This window comes from Triticum aestivum, chromosome 5A (genome assembly GCF_018294505.1).
Source record: "Triticum aestivum cultivar Chinese Spring chromosome 5A, IWGSC CS RefSeq v2.1, whole genome shotgun sequence".
NCBI classification, from domain to species: domain Eukaryota; kingdom Viridiplantae; phylum Streptophyta; class Magnoliopsida; order Poales; family Poaceae; genus Triticum; species Triticum aestivum.
This window is the reverse complement of record NC_057806.1, coordinates 709457842-709466951: the sequence shown is the minus strand read 5'-3', so window position 1 is coordinate 709466951 and position 9110 is coordinate 709457842. Positions and strand designations below refer to the sequence as shown.

The following is a 9110-nucleotide window of genomic DNA, read 5'->3' as shown; positions in this document are numbered from 1 at the left end:
CGAGTACGAGATTCTATGCCTATTTGGCTGTTTCACCTTCTCTTCATCACCGTGTGTTTCTCCATCATTGGCTCACTCTTCTCTGACAAATCAATTAAGCTAATCAATGGAGGGACGGTGATGCGGATGTGGTTGTAGATCATGGGGCGAGAGATCCTGATTCTCTGGCGGCTTTTGATGCCACCACGTTGTCAGAGCATCTACACACATGATATCCGCCCAAGACGACCGGACGGGCCAAAACTTCTCAGCCGGTCGGACTTGTAAATTTGGTCCAAACGTCCGAACTGATTGGCACTTTCTATACCTGACCAATATTTAGGGTGGCTATGGGAACGTCTGGGCTTGCTCAGATGCGCTCGCCACGTAGGACTGACCAAAGGGTCCGCGCCAATTCATCCATATCGTATCCTCACCTTCCTCGCTCGACCAGCCCACTCCTCTTCTCTTTTGACCTCGTCAGCCGCCATCGGAGTTCCGCCGCAATCGTTGTTTCGCCTTCATCCCCGACCTAGTTCTTCGCCACCTGAGGCCCGAACCCACACTGTCGTCGACCGTGCCAATCTATCAAGGTCGCCGCCCCCGGAGGCTGCCTCGATGCATCTACCCTCCCTCCTCCCCTACGCGACTTCGATTGTAGTGTGTTAAGAAAAAAGAAGTCGCGGTGATCCTCTCGCGCACACGTTATATGTCTTGCCATCTCATCTAAGTGTTCCATGAGGGATTTCTTATATGATGGTCTAGGTTCTTGTCAATTTTTGAGGTGGGACTAAACCCTCTCCCACCTCTACCAGGTGCCTTCCACTTCCAGTTCGACCCTATGAATGTTTTAGTGGGCTTGCTACCAACCCATACGCTGGTGTCACACATAGCCTTCTTTGGCAAAACACACGATAAACCAAGAAATAGACCAGTGGGATACCGACTTTACATATGAAGTCACTACTAGATTTTGCAAATAGCCCTAGGGTCGGATACCCTAAGCAAGCAGGTAAAAACGCTAGGGAAAGGGGTTTCCCTAGTGTATCCCCTAGGAAATCGCCTAGGGCACGAATGGTGGGAAATCTCGGTTTCACTAGGGTGAAGAAGGAATACCTTAGGTATAGTCCTCTTTCCCTTGGGTTCTATACCCTAGGGACACAAGCGACAGGTGGCCCGCATGCTAACTTGTAAAGTTGATAACCTTTGGGTTAGTTTCCTTCCCTAGGGAAATATTGTGTAACGGCGACCGTTGTTAGCCCAGTTTAGATCCCTTGGGTTTACAAACCCTAGGAATCATTATTTTAAAATATTGCATTACTGGGCAAATTAATATTGTTTCGTACAAATTAAACTATAAAAAATAATTGTATATAATCACTTCAAAAATTAGAAAACAATCACATGAAATATATATTTCAACCACCATTATTATAAATAGCAACATCAAAGAGTTTACATAATAGTACCACTCTTTACAAAAGATGGCATCTGCTCAGTAGCTAGAACTCACAAAATGTCATCTACCTAGGTGCCAATTAGTAGCGTGGAATACATACACCATGCATCATATGAGTTACTGATCCAGAATATCACAACCTTAACCAAGTGAATGGCCAAAAGGATAATTGTCCATTTGCTTCCAATTAATCAAAAAAAAAAAGTTCAGACCACCTCCTTCACCACGACGAGGTATATCTCAAAATGTAGGTAAATCATCACCAGGTGGGGAGAAAGTTCCAGCAGCAACACCATTCGCATCATTACCATTTGCATCAAAGAAGCGGCCAAACATTCCATCTTCCGCTCCACGTAATGTATTATCCATATTTTCAACATCATTTGTTGGGTTCGCCGGCAGAGGGCTGCACAAATGTCATTATTAGCATTCTGGGAAATTTTCAATTGTATTTGCCTAACCAACTAAAAATAAAATGGAAAATACCAATTCAGCCCCTATTTGGCAAAAAAATTAAACCAAAAATAACAAATGTCCAGAAAATTATGAAATTTTGACAAAAGGACAACCATATGATGCCTACTATTCTGCGAAATTTTCAAATCATATTTGCCAAACCAATTAAAAAGTAAAATTAAAATACCAATTCAGCACTATTTGGCCAAAATATTGAACCAAAAAACAAAGTGCAACCATATGTCGACTACTATTCTGGGAAATTTTCACTTGTTTTTTTGCATTTGCTGATATACTACAACATATTCCTTTTATGTTTTCATTTGGCCTATTTGGCGCTATTGCATTCAAAAAGACATAGGTACATACCACTTATGGAGAACAGATCGGAGACGAAGTGGCTAAACTTGGAAAAGCTGGAGGTGGTGGTATAACAATGCATGGAATCTCAGGCGCTGGAATTCCTTGAAGGGATGCGATGGTCTGAAATTTTTTAGACAAATTAGAAAGTACAACACAAAGGGAAACAACCAGAAATCATCAATGTCCAGATTTAAAAATACATTGAGGAAAATGTCATCTCAAACAACAAGAAAACTACTAGAAATCATCAATGTCTCCATGAGATAATTGCAAGTCCTCACCATCTTCTGATTCTGCATCAGAGTCAATTTCTTGATCAGAACACAAATATACAGCTTACAATTTTATGAGATGAAGAAATACACAGTTTTAATCAGAAAACAAATATACACAAATAGACAGTTTTTTTAGGGATCACAACTTCCTAGATGTGAGCTTCATCTTCATGGAGTAAAAAAGATCTCTAAAAAAATCATTTACCGATCCCTAAACTGATGCATCAGACACATATAGGAACATGAGGGAAACATTGTCATGTGAGCTCACCTAATGGAGCCTTTGATTCTGAAGTTGAAGAAGACGCCTATAGTTGCAGCAGGTTGCAGACCGAGGACGTATTGGTCAAGGGCGGCAAGGTAGGAGCAGGGTGGGAGCAGCACGGATGCCTCCGCCTGAAGTTGTTGTCGAGGGCAGCAGGTCGGTCAAGCTCCACGGCGGCGGACCCTCTGCAGCGGCGGTGGCGGACCCTCTACAGGGGCAGCCGCGGGAGCCCAGGTCTGCTGCAGATGCAGCAAAGGCGGCGGCGGCGGCCCCTCTACAGCGGCAGCCGCGGGAGCCCAGGTCTGCTGCAGATGCAGCGGCGGCGGCTGCAGCAGCGACAGCCGCGGGAGCCCGGGCCTGCAACGGCGATGGCTTGAAGAGGGCACGGGTGACGCGGCTATGGATGAGGTGCGCCGCCGCAGCTTTGGTGCTATTTTGGCGGCGCTCTCACCGCTGGAGTGGGATTTGGGGAAAAATGTCCGCGCGTGTACAGGGTTGAGCTTTGGGGAATAGGAGGGTTTCGCGCGTTCGGGAGAGAAGATTGGGGAAACTTCGCGCGTCTAAGGGGGTGAAGGGATACGAGCGCGTACAATTTTGCGCGGGCTCGATAAGCGCCAACAGCCAATTCTGGGTGCGTGTATAGCCAATTTAGGCACTACTGATTTTTTTGGGAAAAGAAAAGGCACTACTCAACTAGCATCTGGTCAAAAAGATTTACTTGGCTATTATTTTCCATTGTGTATATCTAACCCTCAAAGAAATATGCACTTATTTCCGCCTATTTCACTGACACATGTACATTTACTAATCAAGTGTGTGCACAAAAAGTGATGGGTCCACATATATGTCAAAAAATATATATGGTCAATCAACTTACGTTTTCTTTTTGCACAATTTATGTTATTTTCACATTTATTTTTTTTGTAGGTTTAAATTTTCTTGATATTCTATATTTGTTGCAAGTATATTTAGAATATAAATCTTAGGGTAAAATACATATTTAAGTGTGTGTAAACCTCCCTACAGTTAACATTACAAACACTAGGGATACTCTACGGCGTTAGTTGGAACGTTAAAGCCCCGTTTACACCATATGTTCAGTCTCTAGAGTTTTGTTTCTTCACCCTAGTTATAGATCTTTTCCTAGAGTTAATAAGATAACCCGTAGGGAAACACGCCAGCATGGCTTCAGCATGGTCCCACGCACGGAGTATCCCTTGGGTGTGTAATTAGACCCTAAGGAAACAATACAATCCCATGGGTTTTCAGTGTGTACCCTAGGAAACCTTTACGTCCCTAGGGTGTCCAATTTAACTCTAGGGAAGTGCTTCAGCCCTAGGGCTATTTGCAGATTCTAGTAGTGAGTACATAATCATCAACCACATGGATAACCTAAAACAAAAGGAACAAGCAAAGCCAAGCTAAGCACTTAGACTAAAGAAGCTTGTTTGCTCCTGACAACGTGCACAAGTCTTTGAGGAGCACCTCCAGATCTGCCACTAACTCAACATAACATCTTACACATGCCGCCAACAACATACACCCATATGGAGTTTGAAGGAGGATGGCAACAGTGGTGACAGCTACAAGGAAGGAAGCGGTCCCCCGAAGAGGTTGTAGTCATCGGCATGACCATTGGCATGCAATGCTTTCACCGGTGCCCCATCTCCCAACCCTAGAGATCAATCTCGACAACGACCAATCACAAACAGTGGTCTATGACACGTGCATAAAACATCAATAACTCCCATGGCATACCTGCAAAAAAAGACTCCCATGGCATAGTCGCAAAAAGAAACTCCAATGGCATGACACCGATCCTTACACCCCATAGGTTTGAGGATGGCCACCTAAATCAGGAAATCCTACCGTCTAAATGCAACATGGAGAAACAGTAAAAAAAACGATGGTGTCGTAAAGAACCTGAGGTGAACCCCACCAAGTGTTGCACCTGCCCAGAGCAGCCCCGAGGAGGCGCCAGAAGAAGCCGATCAACACAAGTAGGTGGATTTCGGTGGACCGAGAGATGCAAAACTTTAGGCTGATGCCCTAGAGGAGAAGAATGGCGATCGCACATGTCATCGTCGATTGATATGTCCTCGGCCGCACGACCACATTAAAGAGTGTCGAGGTTGACAGTGTCTTCAGAGCCGGACCGTGTTTTTTATGTGATTTCTTGGGTCCTATTTCGCTAATATGGAGGACTATTTGGAATTTAATGTTTTCTTAGGACTACTTGAGCATAATATGTTGTATAGCTGGCCAAATAGGCTAGCCCGCGAGCACACCAGCACCGCCAACCATGGGCCAAGCACGACACGGGCTTAACGGGCCATGCCCGGCACGTTGCACACCTTCGGCCTGGAGCCTGGGCACGCGGGCTGGCACGACACGGCCCGTTTATTTTTTATATAATTTTCAGAACTTTTTTCATATATGTATACCTAAAATATAGCACAATAGGTCTAAAAACCAGCCCAACAGACTGAAAATGTGCAGCCCAGCATGCTAAACGGGCCATCGGGCCGACCCGTTTACTAATCAGGTCGTGCCTCGGCCAAGGAGCAGCGCCCGTGGGCCGGCACGGCACGGCCCAGCTATTAAACGTGCCACGGCAGGCCGTGCCGGGCCATGCCGTGTCGGGCCGGCCCGTTTGGCCAGGATTATTATATGTTGTAACAAAAAATTCTCCTCTGTTCTCCCCCAACGTCTCACGGTCTCACTCTCACCTCTGCAGGAACCCATCACCATCTCAACTTGTAATCTCCCCAGGAAATCCAATTCCCCTCACGCATGACATATCACTGGATTCCCTTTCCGGCGAGCTTTCCAAAGATCCGATTTTCTTCAACATTCATTGAGGTGTCGGCGTCGAATCGAAGCTGCTCAGGATTTTGTTAGCCATTGACGCACACGAACATGACGGCAGTGAGGGAAGCAACAGCCGCGCGGTCTGGATCGATGAGTGGCGCGGGGACGGGGCACGCGGGCGGGCTGAGTGGCGGCGCATCTACGACCGGGTGGAGGCGCAGGTCGAGGAGCTCGCCGCCGGCCGCGCGCGGCTGGAGGCGATCAACAGAATCCAGCATGAGTTCTGGGATGCCCGCGACAAGATCAACCAGGCGCGCCTCCACCAGGTGATTCAGCATGAGTTCTGGGTTTCTCCTGGGCTTCTCCGCGCCTGATGCTGGTGGCTTGTCTTCTCCTCCCGGACCGGACCGGAAGGCGGAGCTAAGCAGGAGCAGGTGGGAGGCAGCCTGCAGGGAGCTGCTTCCTGGGGACAGCCCCAAGCTCGGCGGTCAGAACACACTCTGCCCCTCACTCCTTTCTGTCTGAGGATATTTTGGACGAAATTTACAGGAACTATATATTTGTGTTGCTTGAGAAGTTGATTTGTTGAATTTATCATGCTGTCACCTTGTCTGTTGCCCTGCTAAGCGTCAGTTGTCACGATTAACTGAATACCATTTCCGCTGAATTCAGCAGTACCTAAAATGTTGCTTACTGATGTCATGTCATTGCTGCCTTCTTTGTGCAATGCAGAGCTGCTAGAGAGTGATTCGGAGGATGCAAGATTCTGCGAAGCTCTTTTTGGCATTGAAAACTCAGAACTGAAGGTACTAAACTACCTCAAGAAAAGCATTCAGTCCAGCATGTATGCGTGTCACTGGTTGGTTTTCTTATTCATTGATCAGCATCCGTGCTTGTCTGTCTCTACCTGGAGGAAGTTGGAACTTGTGTCGGGCTTAATGAAAAAACTGCAGACCATGAGCACACCGCGGCGGATTTAAGAGCAGAGCTAATAAAATTGAAGCAAGGTTATCAGACCCTGTGCTCAAATAAGGATTATGAAGTTTCTTTGTTACTTGCTGAAAAGGATTTCGTGTCGAACCAATTGAGGGCAAGAGAAAAGGACAACGCTGCTGCGATACTTCAGATAAAAGAATTGGAAAGAGCACAAGCTATTGAAGCAACACACAACCTTCAGAAGAATGTGGTGGAGCCCCAGGTGGCAGACAGAAATAAGGTTGGTGGGATTCGCAGATCACAGGCAGAAGCACATGCATTGAAAAAACAAGTTACCGGTTCCTGTGACTGTGAGTAAGCTTCACGAAACGCACTCCTTTGCCAAGGACAAAGATATCCAGAAACTCAAAGCTGGACAATCTACGACTCTTAAGCGGAAGTTACCAAATGCAAGCGTAAGCACTTCATTCCCAAGTATATGGACAGCTCATAACAAACTTTTATTTCTGTATATGTTATTTGTTGGTGATGACCCTATCTTCCCATGCGTACATGTATAGTCAATAGAGAATATTGTTGTGTTTATCAAGTAGACATGCTACTTGATTTTGTTAGTATCCATCTTTCCTAAGTTTTGGTGATCCTTTTGGTTGTCCTGTTTTAGGATTCTTTTTCACAGTGACCTTATTTTTGTTATCGAACTCAGTGGATATGACTTTGTTGACACGGGCAAATGATGCATTAACAATTCACATAAAACTGGCAGTTCTTCTCAACCTCCTACGATTTTATCACCTGAAATTCTGTTTGTTCCATTTCAGTACCTAACATTGTCTGTCTTCCACTTGTTTCTGTTCAGTGATTGATATTAAATCTTACAAATTTTTGACATATTTTGGTAGCCACCAGCGAAATGAAGGACAATATTCTGAATCATAACATTTTTTGTTGATTCTTGTATGTTCCAATCTGGAGGTCAATGCGTCAGACACGATCTTTCCAGAAAAAATCATTCTGGAAGTAATGGGATGAGATGATTGCCGTCTTCATTACCTGTATTGTGTATTTATGTTGGCCCTGTAATTAGTACAAAATCCTTTTTAGGTGGCCTGATCGAACAAATAACTATATATATGGCTTTAAGAAAATGTTTTTATGTCTAGAAATTAATTGCTGACGTTTGGCGGGCTCATTCAGCAGATGTGGATCGTCATCGAGGACTTCTTTGGCAAGAAGATCGCTCTGGAGGTCAATGCGTCAGATACGATCGACAGTGTGAAGGCCAAGATTCAGGAGCAGGACGGCGCGCGTCCAGACGATCAGCACCTCGTTTTTGCCTGCAAGGAGCTGGAGGACTGCCGCACCTTGGCGGAGTACAAAATCCAAAAGGGCTCTACTCTCTACATGCACGTCCTGGGAAAGTACATCCACGTGGACGTGTCCGGCAACTTCGTCCGCGTCAGGTTGGAGGGCTCGGACACCGTCGCGGACGTGAAGGCGAAGATTGAGGCCAGGGAGGGCGTCCCAGCAGCCAGGCAGGAGCTCTGGTCTGGATTGAAGCGGCTGGAGGAGAACAGTCGCACCTTGGCTGACTACGGCGTCGAGAGGGACTCGTGCCTCTGTCTGAAGGTTTGTCCTACTCCCGGTGTTCACCAGTGAGTTGGGCGGATGCCGTGGTCATTGGAAGAGTGCCGGCACAGTATTCTCTCCCGTGTGATGGATATCTTGTCTGCTCCGTTCGTCCATGCTTGCCCAGTGGTTTGTGTGTGGAAGTACGGACATGTCAGTCAGTGAAACAGCCGCTGGAGTGGCTCGAAGCAATTTTGGTAGCAGCAGCAGTAGTAAATAGTAGTAGTGGCGTAGCAGCAGCAGCATACTCAGATAGTTCGGTGAGCATTCTTCAGTATGCGTTCCAGTTTGGTTGATGGTTATATATGCAGCTGCACCCGGGCAAGCATCTCAAACTGTTGTGTTTTGCTGTTATCGCGCTCTAGGGATTATGAATTTTGACGTGCTGTCTATATATATTGTCTGCATTCCTGGACCTAAGGGTCAGGAGATCTTTTTACATGCGGCTGCATCATGCCTTTTCCTACTGCATCTCCAAAGAGGAAACAACCGTGGAACCTGATTGAAAATTCTGTGTAAAACCAAATTGTTGGATGGCTTTTGCTTCATCCTAGGAGATGTTTTGAATCATTGAGGGGATGTTGGCAAGTATTTTATTAACTTATCTACGCAATTAATGAAAGCAAACGCAGTAATAATGTGAGAATTATCTCAGTTGGAACAGATGAAGCGATGTCGCTGAATTCCCGAGTTTGCTTGCTGGATACATGGTTGATGGCAGCAGATCCTGATGGTGAATAAGACCTGGGTTTACTGCTTTCGCCTACAAATTATCCTATGTATTTGGTACTGTGTACTTCCTCCGTTTCAAAATATTTAAAGTGCTAGGTATGTCCCAAGTCAAACTTGCTTATGTTTGACCAAGTTTATAGACTTAAGTTGCAATCTCTCGAAAGCTCGGTTAGCGATTCCACACCCTTGTAATAGAAATTTGGTT

The 9110-nt window shown here is 45.8% G+C and overlaps 1 long non-coding RNA gene across 1 annotated transcript; it reads right to left on the bottom strand.

Moving 5' to 3' along the window:
• Positions 1-2263: 2263 nt before the first annotated feature.
• On the bottom strand, positions 2264-3316 carry LOC123108581 (uncharacterized). The gene is made up of 3 exons (XR_006451930.1): positions 2804-3316; positions 2539-2550; positions 2264-2377 (listed from the first exon to the last, which is right to left on the bottom strand). It is a non-coding gene; the product is annotated as an uncharacterized lncRNA (long non-coding RNA).
• Positions 3317-9110: the final 5794 nt, after the last annotated feature.